The sequence below is a fragment of the Miscanthus floridulus genome, chromosome 7, assembly GCF_019320115.1.
Source record: "Miscanthus floridulus cultivar M001 chromosome 7, ASM1932011v1, whole genome shotgun sequence".
NCBI lineage: Eukaryota > Viridiplantae > Streptophyta > Magnoliopsida > Poales > Poaceae > Miscanthus > Miscanthus floridulus.
The window spans coordinates 11,555,672-11,565,987 of NC_089586.1; the positions used below are offsets into that span (position 1 = coordinate 11,555,672).

The window sequence follows — 10,316 nt, forward strand, 5'->3', positions numbered from 1 at the left end:
ATGACCTGCTCGCAGCTACTGCGCATGGCCTGCACTCCCATTGGCATGGCCCTGCCAGCTCCAGCTTCTAACTCTAAGCCCCCCACTGCATGGCTTAAACTAATACTAATAGGTAAGATATACAAACTGAACATGCATGGGTCAGATTGCAGTGAGTTTTTTATTAGTACTATATATACTTACGTGCAAGTATTTTTTCAAGACACTACTTATAATTTCTTATTGCAGTGAGTTTTTTATATCTGCAGCTTACACATGCAATCTCTTCTCTCTTGTGCAGAATCAATCAGCGGCATCAAATAATCAGTCTCAAGACCCGGATTTGTCGCAGTGGTTCCAAGGGCCTCTACAGTGATTGCATTTGCATTTGTGGCTTATTGTGACTTAGTTGTGACTTGTGATGATGGTTTATTGTGAATTATGATGATGGTGTATTGTGAATTGTGATCATGGTTTATTATGCCTATGACATGCAATTATGCCTATGACATATAATTATGCCTGTGATGATGCTTTATTGTGAATTATGATGGTTTATTGTGAATTGAGGGGGGGGTCTGTTATACGGGACAGATTAGTAAAAAAGGGGGGTACTGGTCGCTTTGCCGAGTGTAACACTCGGCAAAGCGAGGCGTTACCAAGTGTCAAGCCAAAACGCTTGGCGAAGAGACCAATTTCTGTTATTCTGGAAACATTTTTTGCCGAGTATTTTATATTTGCCGAGTGTATTCTAATGGACACTCGGCAAAGTGACCATAAAATCTACCCGTTGCGCGCTTGTTTGCCGAGTGTATTGGGCGTGACACTCAGTAAAGTGTGTAAACTTTGCCGAGTGCTTTGGTCTGGACACTCGGCAAACTTTAGAAACGTTGTTACTGAGTGTTTTGGTCTTGACACTAGGCAAACTTTAGAAACGTTACCGAGTGTTTTGGAATTGACACTCGGCAAAGTTTAGACACTTTGCCGAGTGTTTTGGGCTTGACACTCGGCAAACTTGAGAAACTTTGCCGAGTGTTTTTCCGTCGTGCACTCGGCAAAATCACCATCACCGTGCCATCCCGTTAACATTTTTTTGCCGAGTGTTTATTGACACTCGACAAACTATTTGCCGAGTGTGCGATAAAAAACACTCGGTAAACTATTGTTTGTCGACACTGTTGATGCCGTGTGTTGTATGCCGAGTGTTACACTCGGCAAAACAGTTGCCGAGTGTTCTGGCACTCGGTAGTGCTAGGCTCCCAGCGATGAGCTGGCTGGGTTTGCTAATTCCTGTACAATTTTCAGAGAGCCCCTTAGAATATGAAGATGTTTAATTCATAAATCTTGCCTAATATATATGTCCACTATTTATACATGCATGCTCCAGAATTGCTTCATGGCTTTAATTAGTTATTCACTTCTTCTAGTGATATACGTTAAATATACATAGGATTTGAAACTTGTATGTGATAAAATAGAGGTGTAAAGTGCTCTCTAAAGTTTAGCCAATCTCACAAAAACTTGAAACCACACAAGTGGGCTAAAATGGTCTAAAATTTTAGTCCTCAACCTTAGTCAACTAAATTTTACACCAGAGAATCGGAACAGTCCCTAAAAATTACTCAACTAAATTCCTTTAATGTGCTCATAGCTCCAGCTCTAAGTCTTTTTGAGTTTCTGGGGCTGGAGACTACCAAACAAGCCCGTTGTGCCAGCAGAAGCAGCAGCAGTGTGCCATAGTTTATATATGTGCATGGGATATAACTTATATGAAACTCCATAAAGCTCTTAGAATCCACGCGTTGAGAGCGATTTGGTTACTGTTCACTAATCGTATGCAGCCACGTGGACTCGTGCGTGTGTAGTCCTCGATTTGGTCTCGCTTCGTTTAGTTGGGCCGGCCCTCCTGCTGACCCTCGCTCTGTCCGTCCGTCAAAGCCGCTCTCTCCGCCGCCGCCGTCACCCCACCTGCTCCAACCGCCGCCGCCGCCTCCTCCCGCATCTGGATATGACCACCAGCGCGGTACGCGGTCGAGCTCGGAAGACGCGGCGAGACGTAGGTTAGATGCGCACAGCGATCAAGGGCAGGGGCGTCGGTGCTCCGCGGGTCGGCTCACGCCTCCGGTGTGCGCAACATCAGGCGGGGGTGGGAGCGGCGGCCAGAGGACGGGTCGCGCACGCTCCTCGACTCCTCCACTTGCCTGTTGCACCGCCGCGGGCCACGGCGGGCCCGTCACCGCGTCGTCATCTCTCACGCCGCATCCCCTGGCGTCGGTGGCTTGCACGTTCGTTTCCGGCACTACCTGCCAACCAGGACGATACACAGGTTGCGCATCCCCATCCCTCTGCGGCTCTGCATAACTGTGCCTTCATTCGTCCACGGCCTTGGGATGTATATATCTGTTCTTGGATTGGTGTATATATTTCTTGCTCTTTGTGTTTCAGATCGTGTATCTTGCCTGCTCGACGCTGTCCATGAGCAGTGCCCTCCCTGCAGGTGCTGCTCATAGAACGCGACCGTAGCGCGCACCATGTGTTTGCTTCGTTGCCTCAACCAACACCTACCCTGGTTCGTTTAGTACTGTCTAATTTTCTGCGCCCTGCTTTCAGTTTCAATATTGGTGCTGAAGGGATGCCGAGTTACTCACCAATGTGTTTTGACAGGACTTTGCTGGTCTGCATGGGCACACACAGAATTCCTAATGCGAAGACATCAATCATCCCAAAACAAGTTTTTTTTCTCCCATTGCAGCTCAAGGCTGTTGCAGACATACTTAGTGAACCTCAACAGCAGCTTCAAGTAAGTCACCTTATTCTCAAAGGCACACTATTAAGGTCCTTCTCTTTGCTTCTTTTGTTTGTAAACCATGTTACGCTATGCATGCATGACCAAAGAAATTTCTCTTTGTTGTCAATGCAATCGGTAACTATTTAGTTGTCAGGACTCAGGATACTTCTGAGAAATGCCCGAGTGTTCATTATGTTATATCTATTGAGGTCGTCTGATTTCTAGGCACTACTGCTCTCACATAATACAACAATGGAAGCATACATAACAGTGTCCATGCCCCAGCTAAAAGAAGGGACTCTATACCATGCTTCGAATTTTTTCAGGCTGTCAATGCTCACACATAGAACTCAACTATTGAGCACCCTTATCTGATATAAGCTTCATTGCCCATACAAAGGTATATAGGATCAAAACCATGGTGCCTCATTTACATAAGTATGCTTATTGCTTTGCTCTGCTACATACTTCTACAAATTTTAGTTTACTTTAGTTGTAATTTTCTATGTGTATATCCAACTATGTCGATGTTGAAGCTCTAACTGACAACTATTTGTCTTTTGGTTGCTTCATATATAAGTTGTATCTGCAGATACAAATACAATTGGTGTTGTGACGAGTTGTACTCATGTAAGACTCAAAAAGATCAAGGCAGGACCAAACCCACTTTGCAATGTGTATCTTGTTGATCAAAGATATATTGTTCAAAAAAAATCATATGGTATATTTTCTGCTGCAATTAGTAGATTATTTTCTATAGAACTTCTTTTATTGTTATTCCCTTGATTATAATACTGCAGACACACTGTTCTGATTGCTCTTTGGCAGCAAAGGGCTCCCAACTTGAATGTTGAATACTATATATATGAACATGGCATCTTGTGAACCAGTCGGTTTCCTTTTTATTAGTCAGGTTGCATGTTATATCTCAATTAAGTGTGGTGGACAAAAATGCTTTGGCAGTAGGCACAGGTGGAGGATCCATGTCACCTTTTTCATCACATAAATTTTCCATACACACAGATAGTAATTCCTGTCGCTTCTTTCATTTCGCTGTTCCTCTTACTGAACAGGTATGTATCGCCTTTCCATCGTTGCAGCGGAACATACAGTCCCGGCAAACGAAGCGGATCCATGTACCACACAGTTGGTTTCCTTCGATAGAATATCTGAAAATTTTACTTGAAAATACCGAACAGTGCAGTAATTGCTTGTGACGGTGGACCTCGTGCGTTCTTGCCAACCCAGATCACAACTCTATGAAAGACAGTTGGAGCTTCAGCTCAAGAATAGGCATCATCTATCAGGTTCATACCATTTGAGGCATTCTAAACATGCCTTTGCGCTATTTCCCTCTGCATTTTACCTCATTTTTACTTTGCTCTATAGATTTAGAGTTCTATAATATGTGCCACCAGTTCCCTGTCCATTGCCATTGTGACAGCGATCCACTAGCCAGCCTGTGCGCTTTGAAGGCGATAAACTGTTTCGTTTTCACGCTCTATGGATTTTATATGTTTCTGCAGGTTCGATCGAGACAGAGATGCCAGTGGATAGCTACATAGGTAACCTTAGTTGCACATAAGAACTTTCCTTTCTTATGTATGAATTTGTATAGCATATACATTGTTCTTTTTGAAGATTGTAAATATAAGCAGCATATCAATGCATTAATAAACTTGGAACATGGTACTGTATCAATAGCCTCGCAGCATATCAGGGAAGCAGAATCTTTGCACGTGTTTAGCTTGCACAGGGATAAATATGAGTTCCATTTTTTCATGAGTTATTATATATTTATATGTATTTCTTTCAAGTGAATTTTTTCATTGGATGCGTGTTCATGCCTTTTAAATTGATGCCCCTAACATGACCTTTCCGTCCTGCACTGAACATACCTGCTACTGAATTTGCCACTGACCCCTGTAAGACTGCTACTCAGAATTGGTACCCATGTGTAGGACCATAGAGGATTTCCTAATCTAATCTAATATGTAACCCTTGTGGCAACATTTTTCTCAGGTTCTTCATCATGCCCAACTCAGCAGTGCCCTTGTGAGTCTGCAGCCCAACAGTGGTGGCCATTATAATCAGCGACGATCCATATGTCATATTGCCTTCCGTCACATATTGGAAGACCATTTGGTGTCTGTATATGTGATAGAGTGCATGCATATATATGCCATATATGTGTACTCCAAACGATTGTACTATGTTTTAGTTACGGGCTACGAATTCCTTGCCATATTGCCTTGACCATGGAATTCGTAGTCCCTGGGACATCATTTAAGTCAATATAATATTTCCACCCTTAATTGTTTGCTTGCCCACCACTAATCTATAGTTCTATCTATTACCAGGACTATTATGTTATTGGTACTAGGTTCATTTTTAGAAAACCTCAATAGGTCATTATGGTACACCATGATGAGACAACATGTGGTTACGGGCACTTTTTTTTTTACGGCGCAGCGGAGCGCGCCTTTCGTCCTAGTAATTCAAAGAGCAAAGGGATTGCCATGATTTTAGAGTTTTAGTCAGTACTTGCTAGCTCTTAGAGTCTTAGTGATGTTAATTTTCGAACATTGGATGTTGGAAAGGACAGTAGTTTATCCGGCTGTATTGTCATCACTTGTCTGCAAACGAATGGATCCGAATAAGTAAGCGCCAGCAGATCGATCGGGGTGCCAATACCGAGGCTTCCAATCCATGCATGCACGTTGTTCAAGTACGGTGACCCTATAAATACCACCAAGATAATGCATCCCTGTATCCAACTTCATTCCTAGCTCATTAGTTGTAGGAATACTAATAGAGTGCATGCACGCAACACTTGTTCTCTGAATCAGTAGAGGCCGGCCGGATCGGAGTGTAGTCGCCTGAAGGAGTGGGAGGAAGGGAGAAAGAGAACGAGCAGCGACAAGACGCGTGGCCGGAGGTGGTGGGGTGGCCGGCGGCGGCGGCGATCATGCAGATCAACAGCGACAGGCCCGACGTGGCCATCGAAGTGGTCCAGGATGACACCAACGTGGCGCCAGGGTACAACGCCTACCGCGTCCACATCTACTTCGACGCCGGCAATGCCAGCGGCCCCGTCCTTTACACTCCCGTCCACTACTACAAAAAACGATTTGTGGCAACGCCTCCCTTTCTTTGTAGGGGCGGCTCTATATTGAGCCACCCCTACAAATGGACCGATTTGTAGGGGCGGCTCTATATTAAACTACCCCTACAAATAGGCGCCGAGTATTAAAAATTAAGCACTAAAATTCAAATTGTGTAAACAACCTCGGATGGAGAAACAACCAAAATGAAAGTTGTAGATCTCGAAAAGTTATAAAACTTTGTAGTTGACAACTTTTTAATTTGAAATCATCTTGTCAAGGAAAACTACGTTTGAATTTTCAAAAATTTGAAATTTGAATTTTTTAAACGACCTCGGATGGACAAACAATAAAAATGAAAGTTGTAGATCTTGAAAAGTTATGAAACTTTGTAGTTGATAACTTTCTCATTTGAAATCATCTTGTCATGGAAAACTACGTTCGAATTTCTCAAATTTGAAATTCAAATTTTATAAGTGACCTCGGATGGAGAAACTACCAAAATGAAAGTTGTAGATCTCGAAAAGTTATAAAACTTTGTAGTTGACAACTTTTTCATTTGAATTAGTTTAGGGCCTCAAACAATCAATTTATGCTCAGTTTTATATAATATGTGGGGAACTGAAATAAATTGTAGCCATAAGTGAACGTGAGGTGCACTGTTAGAGGAGTTTGTGCGTGAGGGAGAGGTTGTGGGTTCTCGAATCCTGCCCGACGCAAAGTGTGCAAAAATTGTCAAAAAATGCTACTCCAATAGAGTGGGTGGTGTGGCTGCCGGTGGGGAACTCCTCGGATTAAAAAAAAATTTGCTATTTTTTCCCTTTTTTGTGATTTTCGAAAATTGATTTGTAGGGGCGGCTCAATATACAGCCATTCCTACAAATCGATTTGTAGGAGCGGTTGATGGAACTGCTCCTACAAATACATAATTTATAGAGACTCTTGCGTCGGAGCGACTGAGCAAACCGCCTCTACGGAGCCTCTGAAGCCGCCCCTACACATCATATTCGGAGCCGGCCCCATCATATTCTAGGTAGTGGTCGTTGGTTAGTTGCTAGTCCGCTACTCCGCTTCGTCTCGGTTGTGGCGACGCATTTCATGATGTCTGATGTGAGTTCATTCTTCGTCTGTCTGAAAAGGAATTACGTACGGGATTTGGCTTTAGTTGCGTGTCTTATATTAGTGGTTTACAATTTGTAAGTACAACACGTCGTCATGTGTTCTCGCGTGCATGCATGCATGATGCGCAAGCGTCCATGTATGCTCTAGTTGGATAATATAATATTATTGTTTCAAACTTTCAATGGCCTTGACTTTACGTATACTCTTGCAAACATCTGTTGTAAACTCATTCCGGAGATGTTCTTTGTCCTATCTAAACTTCTTTATCAATATAATCGGTAGCCCTACTGCTCGGTTAGTTAAAAAAATAGAGAAACGTAATACTCTAGCAAATATGTCTGCATGTTGTAACGGAAAGTATAGCTTGTTGCATGTATACATGCGTGGACAATTTATAACTCAGAGATTTATTCATCATTCGATGTCTTGTATTCCAGTATTTCCTGGAATTGAACTTTCTATCGTTACGGGACGTACTTCTAACTGATATAAGCACGGATGATGAGCTCGGGTCACATATATATGGGGCAAAGAGGAGCATGAGGGTATTGTAGGAAGTAAAAAAAGACAGTTGGAAAATATCTTCTTAATATTAGGTACAGATAAGAAAATCAAATTAAAATATCCCTCTACATGCTGAAAAAAGTATCCATTACATCCCCTTGTATCAATTTCTCTGTCACCAACACATGTAATTATTAGAAAATAGCTTATTTTTGTTTCTCTAAGGACAGTATAAAACAAGAATCAGAATTGTAATGCAAATTATCTTTTGATATCAAATATAATAGAAATCTAAACATAGTTCAATGTGAGAGCTTTAAAATTAAACATACAAAAAGTTCACAAGATTTTGATTCCTGAGGTTGGGTTCACTACGTGAAAAACGGTTTGTAGCAATGGAATAATTTTTTTGTAGGGGCGGCTGGTGATGGAGCCGCCCCTACAGTGGCTTGCTCAGAAGCCACTATATCAGCCGCCGCTACAAATGACACAGTAGGGGCGGCTAATAATAAGAGCCGCCCCTACAAATGGGGTTGATTTGTAGGGGTGGCTCACTCAGCAGCCGCCCCCAGTGTTACGATTTGTAGGGGCGGCTTAATCACCAGCCGCCCCTAAAAATCACTTGTACAACAAATATCTCCCACCTCTCGGCTGCCACCCAGTCCCGTTCCCCTGATCCTCCCCCCCCCCCCCCCCCCCCCTCTCTCTCGTCCCCGCCATCGCCACCTCACCTACACCTACGCCGCCGCCGCACCTCCCCTCTTCCTCTTCGCCGCCACCATCCCTCCCCATTCCCCAACCACGATGGCTCCACGGAGGTCGAGATCTAGGCACGGTCCCTCAACCTGTTCCCCTCCGGCGGCGTCGCCAGATCTGGTGAGGAGGAGGCCAGCCGGAGAGCGGGCGCTGGGCACGCCACTCGACGGATCCAGCTTGCATCGAGGTCCGCGACAGCGGTCCGGCGAGCGTGTGCGGAGGAAGATCCATGGAGCTCCCCTCCCCCGCCTCAGCGCAAGCCACGTCGCCTCGTCTGCTCCATGCCACACATGCCGCGCTCACCCCCGCCTTCCCTTCCCTTCTCCGGCGACCCGGTTCCCATGTCTGCGGTGCCAGCGAGCACCCCCGACGAGTCCTCTGCTTGCTGGAGCTCAGCATGCAGGTGGGTCCAGTGAGTTGTGCAGAGGGCCTGGTTGTGCGTGTGCCCGCTGGCGTCGTGGGGGCAGATCCATGGAGCGGCTGCTGTCTCAGGTTTGGATTCCTGTCTCTAGATGAATTTCTCGTTCCTACAAGTCATGTCCTTGCAAGCTACACCTTCTAGGAATTTGCTGCAGTTTCGCTAAACTGGCTTGCCTACTCTCGATGATTCGTTTAGATTGTTCTCTATCAAGTGTCTACAGAGTAGTTTCATATTTTGATCACGTTTCTCCTTGTACAGAGGCATGCGTGTCACCAGTTCTCAAATGGGGAAAAGTTTGGATCAGGGACCTATTACAAATCTAGATAGATCTATTACTTTGATTTTTAGTGTCTGCTATATGTGGCTAGTTTAGCACCAGTATTGTTGCCTCTCGAATGTGAATATGTGTTATTTCAAGTCAAATACCTACTGTTTAGACCATGAACCAATTCTGTTCATTGATCCCTTCCTATCAATTTCATGTGTAAACAACTTAATTGGCTTTAACAACAATCATTCTTGGTATATAGCTCTACCATTTTGGTTTAAGGTTTCAGGTCTAACTCTCAATGGTTCAGGAGATAAAAGGTCCTAAAGTTTGATAATTTTGATCCCTAACTCAGAGTTCAGATTCAGATTTTTGTTTCAGCAGTGTCTATTCTATGATCATTTTCTTCTGATTTATTTAGTATATAACTAATTCATTTGGCCTCGAGAAAATAGCTTACTGAATCATAGAATTTGGTGCACATGTGCACATACTCAAATGTTTTTCCAGATAATGGAATAAAAAAAAGTATCCCAGTTTGTGTCTATATTACCTGATTGTGTTGTATCCTTTTCTCCTTAAGATAGCCTGATGAGTTTTGTAGTGACATTTGTGTAGTACCTGCTCACAGGCAAAGACTTCTGATGTGCTCACAAAATCCTCAAATGGTTCTGATGATTCAAAGGAAGAGAAAACCCAGTACTATCTAGGTCTATACTTCATTCTTATTCTGTATTATTAGCATTTGTTCTTCACTTAAAGTCCAGGTTACTTGTGGTTATGGTACTTAAATAGAAGTTGATATTTCTAGAATTCTGTATTGGAAATCTCAGAGAACTTGTGCTTTCTTCATTGTCACATTCTGAAGTGTCCTTAAAGAATATAGTTTGCAATAGGAAATGTTTGTGTGATAATTTTTTCTTATATAGCTGTGCTGGGAATGTTTCATTAGGGCCTGTAGCTTTTCCCTAAAGGACATCCTGTACCTTTTTCTTTTGCGTGTCTTACCTTAATCCTCTTGAGTTGAACTTTACAGTTTACTCCACAGGTGATAAGAAAATTGCATTTTCAAGCAAGGAAATCAAGTGCAGAAAACGACATAGAAGAAAGCAATACGTGGATCAAGAGCCATGCATCAAGAGCTATGACGAGTACTGTTGTATGTATAACATCAATAAACTGCTGTAGTTTTTATTAGGTACATTAATGTTAACTAGTTCAAATTTATCTTTGTTCACAGGATTATCTTGCTCAATTTGACAACACTTCTGGAAAGTATGTTCTTCCTACCTGTTTTTCTCAATGTGCTTTATTGTTGTGTGTGTACAACATTCCTAGTTTGGATTTCAGCAACCATATGAATCTTGTATGAAT

The 10,316-nt window shown here is 43.0% G+C and overlaps 1 long non-coding RNA gene across 2 annotated transcripts; it reads left to right on the forward strand.

Annotated features, from left to right (window-relative positions):
- The first annotated feature begins 8,196 nt into the window (after window positions 1-8,196).
- Window positions 8,197-10,084, forward strand: LOC136462562 (uncharacterized). 2 transcript variants are annotated; one of them, XR_010760752.1, is made up of 3 exons: window positions 8,197-8,745; window positions 9,547-9,652; window positions 9,991-10,084. It is a non-coding gene; the product is annotated as an uncharacterized lncRNA (long non-coding RNA). The 2 variants fall into 2 exon arrangements; XR_010760751.1 differs by having other exon boundaries at window positions 9,979-10,083.
- The last annotated feature ends 232 nt before the right edge of the window (window positions 10,085-10,316 follow it).